This window comes from Ornithodoros turicata, chromosome 1, assembly GCF_037126465.1.
Source record: "Ornithodoros turicata isolate Travis chromosome 1, ASM3712646v1, whole genome shotgun sequence".
Classification (NCBI taxonomy): Eukaryota; Metazoa; Arthropoda; class Arachnida; order Ixodida; family Argasidae; genus Ornithodoros; species Ornithodoros turicata.
Window position 1 is genome coordinate 115,778,973 of NC_088201.1, and position 9,509 is coordinate 115,788,481.

Genomic DNA, 9,509 nt, shown 5'->3' on the forward strand with positions numbered 1-9,509 from the left:
CAAATAGAGTCACTAAATTATAAGAGGTGGTTCTGAGCTTAGCCTTCGGGCTTACAAAACTGAAGTTCAATTGTTACAAACCATATGCAGGAAATGGAATTACTTGATGTCAGAGTTAACATAACTGTGTCGTTCAAGTTGCCCGTGAACCAGCCTTGGTGGCTGAGTCTGTAGTGTGTTCGCCTTCTGATCGCCGGTTCGAACCCGGCCAAAAACATCAGCAACATAGTGCCAGGATACAAGTTGCTTAGACATGCCATCTTCCGCAAGGAACACTAAATACGGTGTGGTGAGCTTTCATTGCACATTTAAGGACACTCACGTGGGCAATCCGCAGACCGACTGCTGTGGCGTCGCTCATGATCTCAGTTGTCTCGCAATGTAAACCGCAATTATTATTATGTCTTCCATGTTGGTATCTGTCCACAAGAGTCACCACAAGAAATCTAAAAAATGTCGCCAAATGCAGAAAGAGAACTGGAATTAGGAGGGTCATCCAAAAATAAGTTTCCCGAGATTTGTGATTCAAATGAAACACCACTAGGACGGACTGAATGGTGTAGCAGTTGGGTGTGACATCCTGGCACTGCAGACGTTGGTTAATGGAGTGCTGTTCACCTATGTGTCAGGCATTCAAGCATGTATGTAATATTTCCGAGTACGTCTGACTATCCTAGCAAGTAAGAGCTATCCTACTTTTCGGTAAAGAAAAGAAAGGGCTTTAGAGAATACCCACTGATAGTTAACACCTGTTTATACAAAACACGTTACAGGCATTGAAATGGTGTGTCCTCTATACAGGGTCGTGGAAATCTGCACAATGAGCAGTACAGTACAATCACCTATAACACCACGAAACAACGTTTCTTTTCCGAAATTCTGAGAATTGTTAACGGAGACTGGCGGGTTACTGGTACTGCACTCTGATACTCAAGGAAACAAATTTCCTTCAGATTGGCCAACGAAAGTTATGCGAGATGAGGGCCACATTTGCTCGGTAACGTTCGTAAACGGCAACGAATGAATGCAGCTTGCATTTTCCTTCAATGGTATGAAGACGGTCAATATAAATTTCTTGGAACCATTATTATTAATGAAACGTGGGTGCATTACGCAAGTGCTGAGACAAAATACCATAGGAAGTCATGGTGGGTGCCCGGTGAAAGCATTCTGAAGGAGGTCAAACTCGCGTTTTCTTCTGGAAAGGCTATGCTGACAGTGTTTTAGGACTATCGTTGTGTGCAACTTGTAGATTACCTCACACGCACAATCACAGTAAATGCAAAGATGGACTGCGAGATCCTGGGTAAGCTTTTAACTACAATGAAACAAAAACGCACAGGACTTGGAAGGGTGTGGCGTACCACGTCAACGCTGTCTGCACTCGTCTTGCAAGACTCGGGATTTGTTTCAGAAATTCATCTGAAAATTTGCCAAAGAGAGAAAAAGTACACCAGCGAGCTGGTGCAACGTTGAAGTAGGAAGCATCGCCTTGAGCATGATGAGAATCAAGTATACAGGAGACTCACAAACGTGAGTTTCCTTTGATGAGCCTCCTGTATACTTCGTTCTCCTCATTCTCAAGGTGATGCTTCCTACTTCAATGAAAATTTGCCCAATTTGCTGTTCCATCTTCCTCTCAAAGCGCCCCCCCTGCAGTCACCAATTCGCAAGTGATCATGAACTACAAATTGATCAGGTGAAATGCAAAGTGAATGCCTCACTTTGTAAACAGGACATAGCATGGCACAGACAATAGATTGAATACTTGGTATCACAGTACCAAAAATGTTCAGCTGTATTAGGGAGTAACGTTGAGCTCTAATCTGTACATAATTTTTTTCCATATTATGCTATATATTTATTATTTTGTTCACAGCACGGAAAATTATTTGTTGGATGACCCTCATACATGAAGGAAATTCCTTATTCTCTTACTTTCCATCACACATGTGTGAAGCAGCAAGTACAATCTGTTTGCCAATGATCATACTGAGGTAACAAAACTGGACTCTGTAACAATTTTCAGAAACTATGCACGAATGGACCACATTAAATTTGTCCAATTATATTATGACCAAATGCATAGTATAGTCTTTCATGCATAGTATAGTAAGTAGTATAGTATGTAGTCCTTCATGCTATGTGTCTTGTATGCCCATACAGTGAACCCTCGTTAATATGACCGTTAATTGTAACAAAGGTCAGTCAGATGAAGGCAGTCTGACAGAGGTACGTAGATAATTTAAATAATGTCCATACATATGATGATCCGAGTTTTTTTGGCTCACTGACATACATATATATATATAGCATCCACAACTAGAAGACATTACCAGAATCTAAGTGCTGTGAAGTAATATTTTATTTTACTGAATATATATATATATTTTCTTAACGAAAGCCCGCATTTGTCCCGGGCAATGTTTCTTGAACTAGCGTTCCTGATGGCGTTACCGTTGCTGGTAAATGTAAATTTTGTACGTCAGGAACTCCCCAGCAGAATACTACGCTACACCAACTTAAAGGAATGAGGAACTAAATTATCGAATCACTGAAACATTAATAAAAAAGTCGACGACTCCGACGAATCGTTCAGCCCAGCACTATAAACCATTGCTCCACAAACACAGAAGCACTTTGCACCTACTGTAGACAGCAGATGACAGATGTTGGTCTACTGCGCATAACATTTTCCCACAACCTACACAGCTGCAGCAGTAAAATGGAAGCTGACGTGACTCAGGGATTTCAGGACCCTTCAAAAGATCTTGAAACTGCCCATGGTATCTCTTTGAAACCGCTGAACAGGCAATACGCTACATATTAGGCACACCTGCAGCTCAGTAGCAAAGGCACTGATAAAATGTTTGCAGAAAGAACAGCGATTTTCAACACACACAGCACCAAAATACGATACTCGTCACTCGTAGCTGCAACGACGATGGCGATGGCATAACGATGATGATGTTGGCGTCACTTCCGCTGGATTGGCATATGTGTTATTTAAGATTTAACCCCCGCCACCCAATTATAATGAACGGACACGGAAATTAAAGACTATTACAAAAAATAAGTACTCAATAAGCACGAGCTAAAGCAATGGGAATGAACGTCTGCCCGTCTACCCAATCACCATCCATCATCCATCCATCCAACCTGTTCGAACCTGTTCAGTTTCAACCGTTGCTACTTCAAACTCTCCGGACGCGCAACGGGTAGCAGTTGGCTCTTGGCGGCTGCACTCCACTGATTGTTATACGAAAATCTTTCGAAGTTCTAATCTCCCGCACGTATTGTCTTGCAATTTTTGAGCATAGCGAGAACGTACACCGTGTTGTCCAGTGACAAAAAGTAAACTGTGGTGGACAGCGTTCCTTTGTTCTCTGGCTTTCAAGTTTAAAGTGTGAGTTCACTCTTCATTAAAGTATGTGCCTATTTCTGTGCACCGAATCGCATGTAGTAGAGATGAGTGGCATAGTATCGGGTACCGGAATATCGTTTGCTTTATCTATTTCGTCTTCGTATCACCGATTGAAACACATTGGAAGTGTGGGTTGACCTGACTGCACTTGCATTCAAAGTAGTGAATAATGTTGTATGTTCGGCAGTACGACGTTTTAGTAAGTACCTTGGTTCGTCTTGGTGCTTAAAAAATACGGTATCACAAATTAACCTTCCAGAATCACGAGTTTTCGATGACTGTTGAAGTCTTGAGTAAACGAAACACGAGACACGCCGGAACATCAATGCTGGTTAGTTCATTGTCATGTCAGCCCGACTTCGGTTGTTGCAGTTTTCGCTGGTAGTGAAACCACACACTGAAAATTTTGCGCAAGTACTTTTGTTTGCATATCATGGTTTCATAGTAACTGTATTTTTTTTATAGGTGCTTGGACTATCTTGCATCGGTGGATATGAAAATAGTGGTAACCTACCCTTCGAAACATCTATTTGCACATAAGCTTGACAGTTCCCTGTGACGTAAGGGGAAGCTGTTGTCTCTGACGTGTGACTGTGTTGTCCTCCAATGTTCCTGGTGTTCGACGTGCCCCCTAATCTTACTATAGAGGGAGCCTCGTTCTTTTTTTTTTATCAACAAAGTATTGCAAACACAGTTGGTGGAAGGCTCTAGCTGCTTTCCATTTACTAGGTTGTCGTGTGCTTAACGAAATCGAACTTTTTCAGATGCTGTGAAAGTCAGCAGGGAAGTGCGATGTAGAAGAAAAGACTGCCAGAAGACTGAAAGAAGCCAGAAGAAAGGACTGCAAGAAGCAAGCTTCTTGCAGAAGCTTGCTAAGGAACCGCAACCGCACAACATGTATGGGCAGCAGACAAAATATTCTTCAAAAGGTACAAAAATAGTATTTTTGTGCTTAGTCGTTTTGAAACATCATTGGTATTGTATAAAGAACAGCGTGACTATGTCATCCCGTCTTACTTCACCCAAACAGCTATCTGGCAGTATTGGAAGATTTGAGTTCCCCCCCCCTATAGGGTTTATTCACTGAAGTCGCCTCAGCGCCATACTATAGGTCCCTCAATGTTACGTCCTTGCATTTGTTCGCTGCATTATGCTTTTTAGGTGACTATTGACACCGAAAGCATGAAAATTGCTTGGGTATGCTACAAATCACAGAGCAACAAGTTTGAAACACCAGATATACGGTGAGTATAACATGGGTAACAGCTTGGCTGGGATCTACAATGTGGTGGCCGATGGCAGCACATCTGCCTGCTAGCGACAGTTGCGGTCTTTTGCGGATAACGTCATGTGAATAAGCCTTATAATATTTGACGTGGTGATACAGCTCTTGCTTTGTATTCTCTGTTATAATACACACAATGTTTATTTTACAGCGACAGCTGCTACATCCTCATTTCCCTGAGATCCTGGCAGCGTCCACATCAAGTAGTCACGCACAAACAGATTTTCAGCTGTTGCTGCAATTCGTGTTGTGTAGCTGTAACAGTCCTGTGATTTTTGTACGTGCAGCTTCTTTTCTTTATGGCTCTATCAGATCAGTGTTGATGCAGTTTTTGCTCTTATGTGGCCAGACAAGCATCCCGTGAAAGAGTGTGCATAGCCACTAAACAAACTAGTTAGAACTAGCAGGCTACATAATGCTTTCTGACATGTTTTGTTCTATTTTCTAGCCACAGTGAGTCACTGGAAGCAGTGCTGCAGCACCAACAATCACTCATTGGAAGAAAGGAATGAGGTGGCCTTCAACACCCTGCTGCCAGTTCAACACTCATCAGTCAAAACACAAGACGTCTGTTTGGCAGCAAAGTCAATCCAGTTTTAGACTGAGTTTTGTATCGTAGACTTCGTGTGTGGTTTACTGTGAATAAATGTTCATGCTGAGATTCATGTTGCTATCCATTATATCACATTTTTGCATGAATGCATGCCAGGACGGTACCAGGACTAGTCATGGTCCAAAGTACGTCTAAGGGTGGCTAAAGTAAGGTACAGGAAATGTATAACCCTAGACCGGTTGCCTGAATGGAGGGATAAAATTGGTTTAGCTGTAGACTTCATGTATAATAAATGGTTAAGTGTCTGACCCTGTTCCAGACATCAGGTCAAAACAATGTGTAAATCTCGGCTAGGAGCATATACATTGAATGTCTGAGGCTAGATGGATAGGTGGCGTAACCTTAGACGTGTTATTTGACGTCTAGTGGACGGATACTTGACATTTGGTCAAGTGCCTAGACATTCTATAGACATTCCTTATCTCTTTTTTAGACGTCATTTAGACGTCTACTAGCCCAACACCGCCCGTGCAACGCATGGTGGGCTAGTATACGTCTAAAAGACGTCTAAATGTAGACTTTGGGAATGTCTATTAGACGTCTAACAAATTAGCTCTATTGCTCCGTATCCGTCTCCTAGCCTTCCCCTAGCCCACCTAACGTTACGCTAAAATACGGCTATTAGCCGGATAAGTATAGCATCGACTTAGACGTTTTTTAGACCAAATGTCTAAAATGGGACAGCACTTATCTATTCACTGAGCCGTCATATAGACACGTATTAGCCATGATGTCTAAATTATACATAATTTATACCTAAATTTTTGCACTAGTGGCCCATGTATTGGTCCAGCCAGGTATATGTCGCTCACATGCAGGTATGTGTGGTTCATGCACGCGTCTATACAATTCAAAAAGGCAGTATGGATGTTGGTACAAGATCTATTTATATTAATATACTGGGTAAACATTGACTAGAGTTGCAAACATGTGGACAAGTTACCAGACATCGTGAGCACTCCCCCTCTTTGCACAATGACATACCAACAAATCGCAGTACTTGTGTCACTGTTAGCTGCATGCCTCTGCTTTCAGGTCCATGCGCTGATCTTGATTGCTGCAAAGGCAAGAAGTACTTTACACACGTGTGGTGTGTAGACGACTGTGGGAAGAAGGAAGGAACGTTTCTGAGATATACTGAAAATTGAAACAATATATATGATAAAGCTATAAAAGCGTGTATGTAAAAATGTTGGATGCATCTTGCTTAGTGAAGAACTGAAATTTATGCGTAGTTTGTATTTGGGCACTATGCAAACTGTGTCAAGTATTTCCCTATCCATATATGTCGGATCATATTTTGCTTGTGCAGAACCCATTTGACTCCCGACTGACAATTCGAAGACGAAACCTTTTTCTATACACCTGCTTAACACCATGGAAAAATTAAAGAATGGGCGACATTAGGTAATCCCACACTTATTTTTGTTGACCTTGACACAGCATGGATCGTGGGCTGAAAAACAATAAACTGAAGTAGTTTGCAGACCTTCGCCTGCCTCGATGTAACGCACGTTACCAATGTTTCAAGCAGTGCTAAGCATTCTGGGACTTTCTGAAGTCGACGTTACTAAAGAGACAGTGACACATCCTAGTCTGCAAATCAAAATGCTCATACGGTAAAAAGGAAATGATGTTGCGGAATCTGAAAAGAATCATTCTGACAGCCTGCACTTAAATTGTATCAATTACATAAATACGATGCAGTTCAAACACTCGAACTGTAACTGAAGCTCATTGGCAACAAAGTATTAGCAAGAGGCTCACACGCGTCAGGTTAGCGAGCACACAGAAATCCAGCGATACTGAACAACAGAACTGTCAGATCTGAAAAGGTAACGGTTTTCGTTTACCTGAAATGTGATCGTAGCTGCAGCTAAGCTGAAGTGCCAACAAGTGACTCACATGACAGGCGTTGTATTCGTCACCTCCAATCCATGAGTCTGCAAGCACCTACAAAAATAATAAAGACATGAAACCAAGAGATACCCCCGCTAACATGATGTGTGCAGTTTTACACATACCGCTATCAAATGAAATAACTGCTCAACGTACACACCGTTTTAAAACAAATTCAACAATCTTAATGATTTTGCCCCTGGCAAAGTGTTCCCTGATCCCGTATTTTGCTGCAACACAGGCAGCACTGAACGTAATCAAACGATTGAATTTTATTACCACACATTTATTTCAGTCCCACATCTCCATTGTGTTCGTCACTCATACGCAACCACATTCGGCAGACAAAGAAAACGATATTCAGCTGCTGTGCTCCACTGCTCTACCGCATGCGATTGTGAACACAAGCAGGAATAAATATGAAAGCAAAGGACAAGAAAGAAAGAAAACTCATCCCTGAAACGTGAAGTGAAGAGAACAAAGAGACGCTGCCTCCTTGCCATCCCTGCTGCAACAGGGCTCGTTGTTAGGGCCGGGTCCCATAGCTTTATGCGAGCCGCAGCAGCAAAGCAGCAGCGGTGCGGCAGCAGCAACACGGCAACATGGCAGCTTTCTGCTGCCGCTGCTCTGCTGCTGGAGGCGTCCCATAGCTTCGTTTTGAATTAGCGGCAGCAGCGGCTTAGGAAACACAAAACGTGTTGGCAACTGTGTCATTGTTTACATTTCGCACATTCCGAAGGCGTACGCAGCGGCTAAGCCTTTTAGTGCACACACCTAGGAACGCAATCCTAGGTGAAAGGCGTTTGTGTGAGAGATATATTGTGGATTTGGAGCTCATAAGTGAACTTTGAGATGAGTGTGGTGGTGGTCTGAGCCTCGTATTACCTGACTCTTCGTTGATGTGTAGTCAGTTTCATGACATTCAACGTAGGTTCGTCCTACTGCTGTGCTGTGCAGAACAGTCCTTGCTGTGTTGTGTGGAGATTCTTCTACGGGATTTTGTCGTATAAATATTGCCTCGTTACTATAGTATTCGACATTTTGATTTACGGTGACTGTCAAATGCGTACGTTGCTCTTAGTGAAATAAAACTGTCTAACGAAAACAAAGGCCCCTTGTGCTAGTACTCACTGCTTTCTGCCTGTTTTCACAAGGAATGGGTTCATTATCTATCTCTATCGAACCTTTTTTTGTTGTCTGAACGTTGTCTATCTCCATCTACCCTTTTCAAGGGTCAGTTTCATTTACAACCACCTAGCAAGGTCTTAAAATACCGACCACAAGAAATTTGTTCGGTTCGGTTTTCACACGGCATGGACGTGAAAGTAATTTGCTTGTACGTTATCAGGTCACGGGTTTTGAAGTACTTTCCAGAAAGAAGCGAACATGTAGCTACAACTGGTACACAACATATGTATCACGTAGGTTCGGTGGAACACTTTATTGAACTTTATGAACTGAATTATGTCCTGAAAGCGCACTTCACGCAGTCCAGATGATTGAACACTCGCTCCAAACTACTGGCAATCACAAGCGTATCCATGTCTTCAGAATGAAATCACAGAACAACCAGAAACAAACCTTCTGCCGTCACTCACCGCCCTGCTAACCCTAAACACCGTCGAACGAAAACAATACCAACCAGCCTCCTGATTGGCTTTCGAGACCGGCTGCTCAGGCTGCAGAGCAACAGGGCAGCACAGCAACCAAAAATTCGGATACGAGAGCAGCAGGGAATTTCTGCAGCTCGGCAGCGCTGCTTCTCTCGCCCAGTGCTATGGGACCGCTCGTGTCGCTGCAGCTCTGCTGCTCCGCTGCTGTTGCTCAAATCGAGGCTATGGGACCCCGCCTTTACGCATGAACGTGTAGTATAATTCTATTGTTGGTAAAAACTCACGTGACCTCAAGCGTTGGGCCAATCGTTTGAAGTCGGTTGAGTAGCTTTTTGCTTCGCTTTTTTTTTTTGTCCCCCTGGGTGACCTGTTACGCTGGCGAGGCTTTCCCTTTCCCATCTGTTCTCTCCTTCTCCTCCGCTTTGGCGGTTCTGGGCAGTTCTGGGTGATTGTGGATCTCCGTTCGTGTCGAGTGAAATAAATAACAAAGTGCGGAAGCGTTGGCTGTTTCTGTTACACAAAGTGCTTTATTTTCCGGGATATTTCCAAAGCACACATATGAAGTCTGCTGTAGCTGTGCAAAACACGAACATGATATGAACATTGTTTCTGAAGTTCGAATGAAATGCTGAAGCAACTTTTAATTCACTCATAGCTGATGTCTCACGTGGAAGA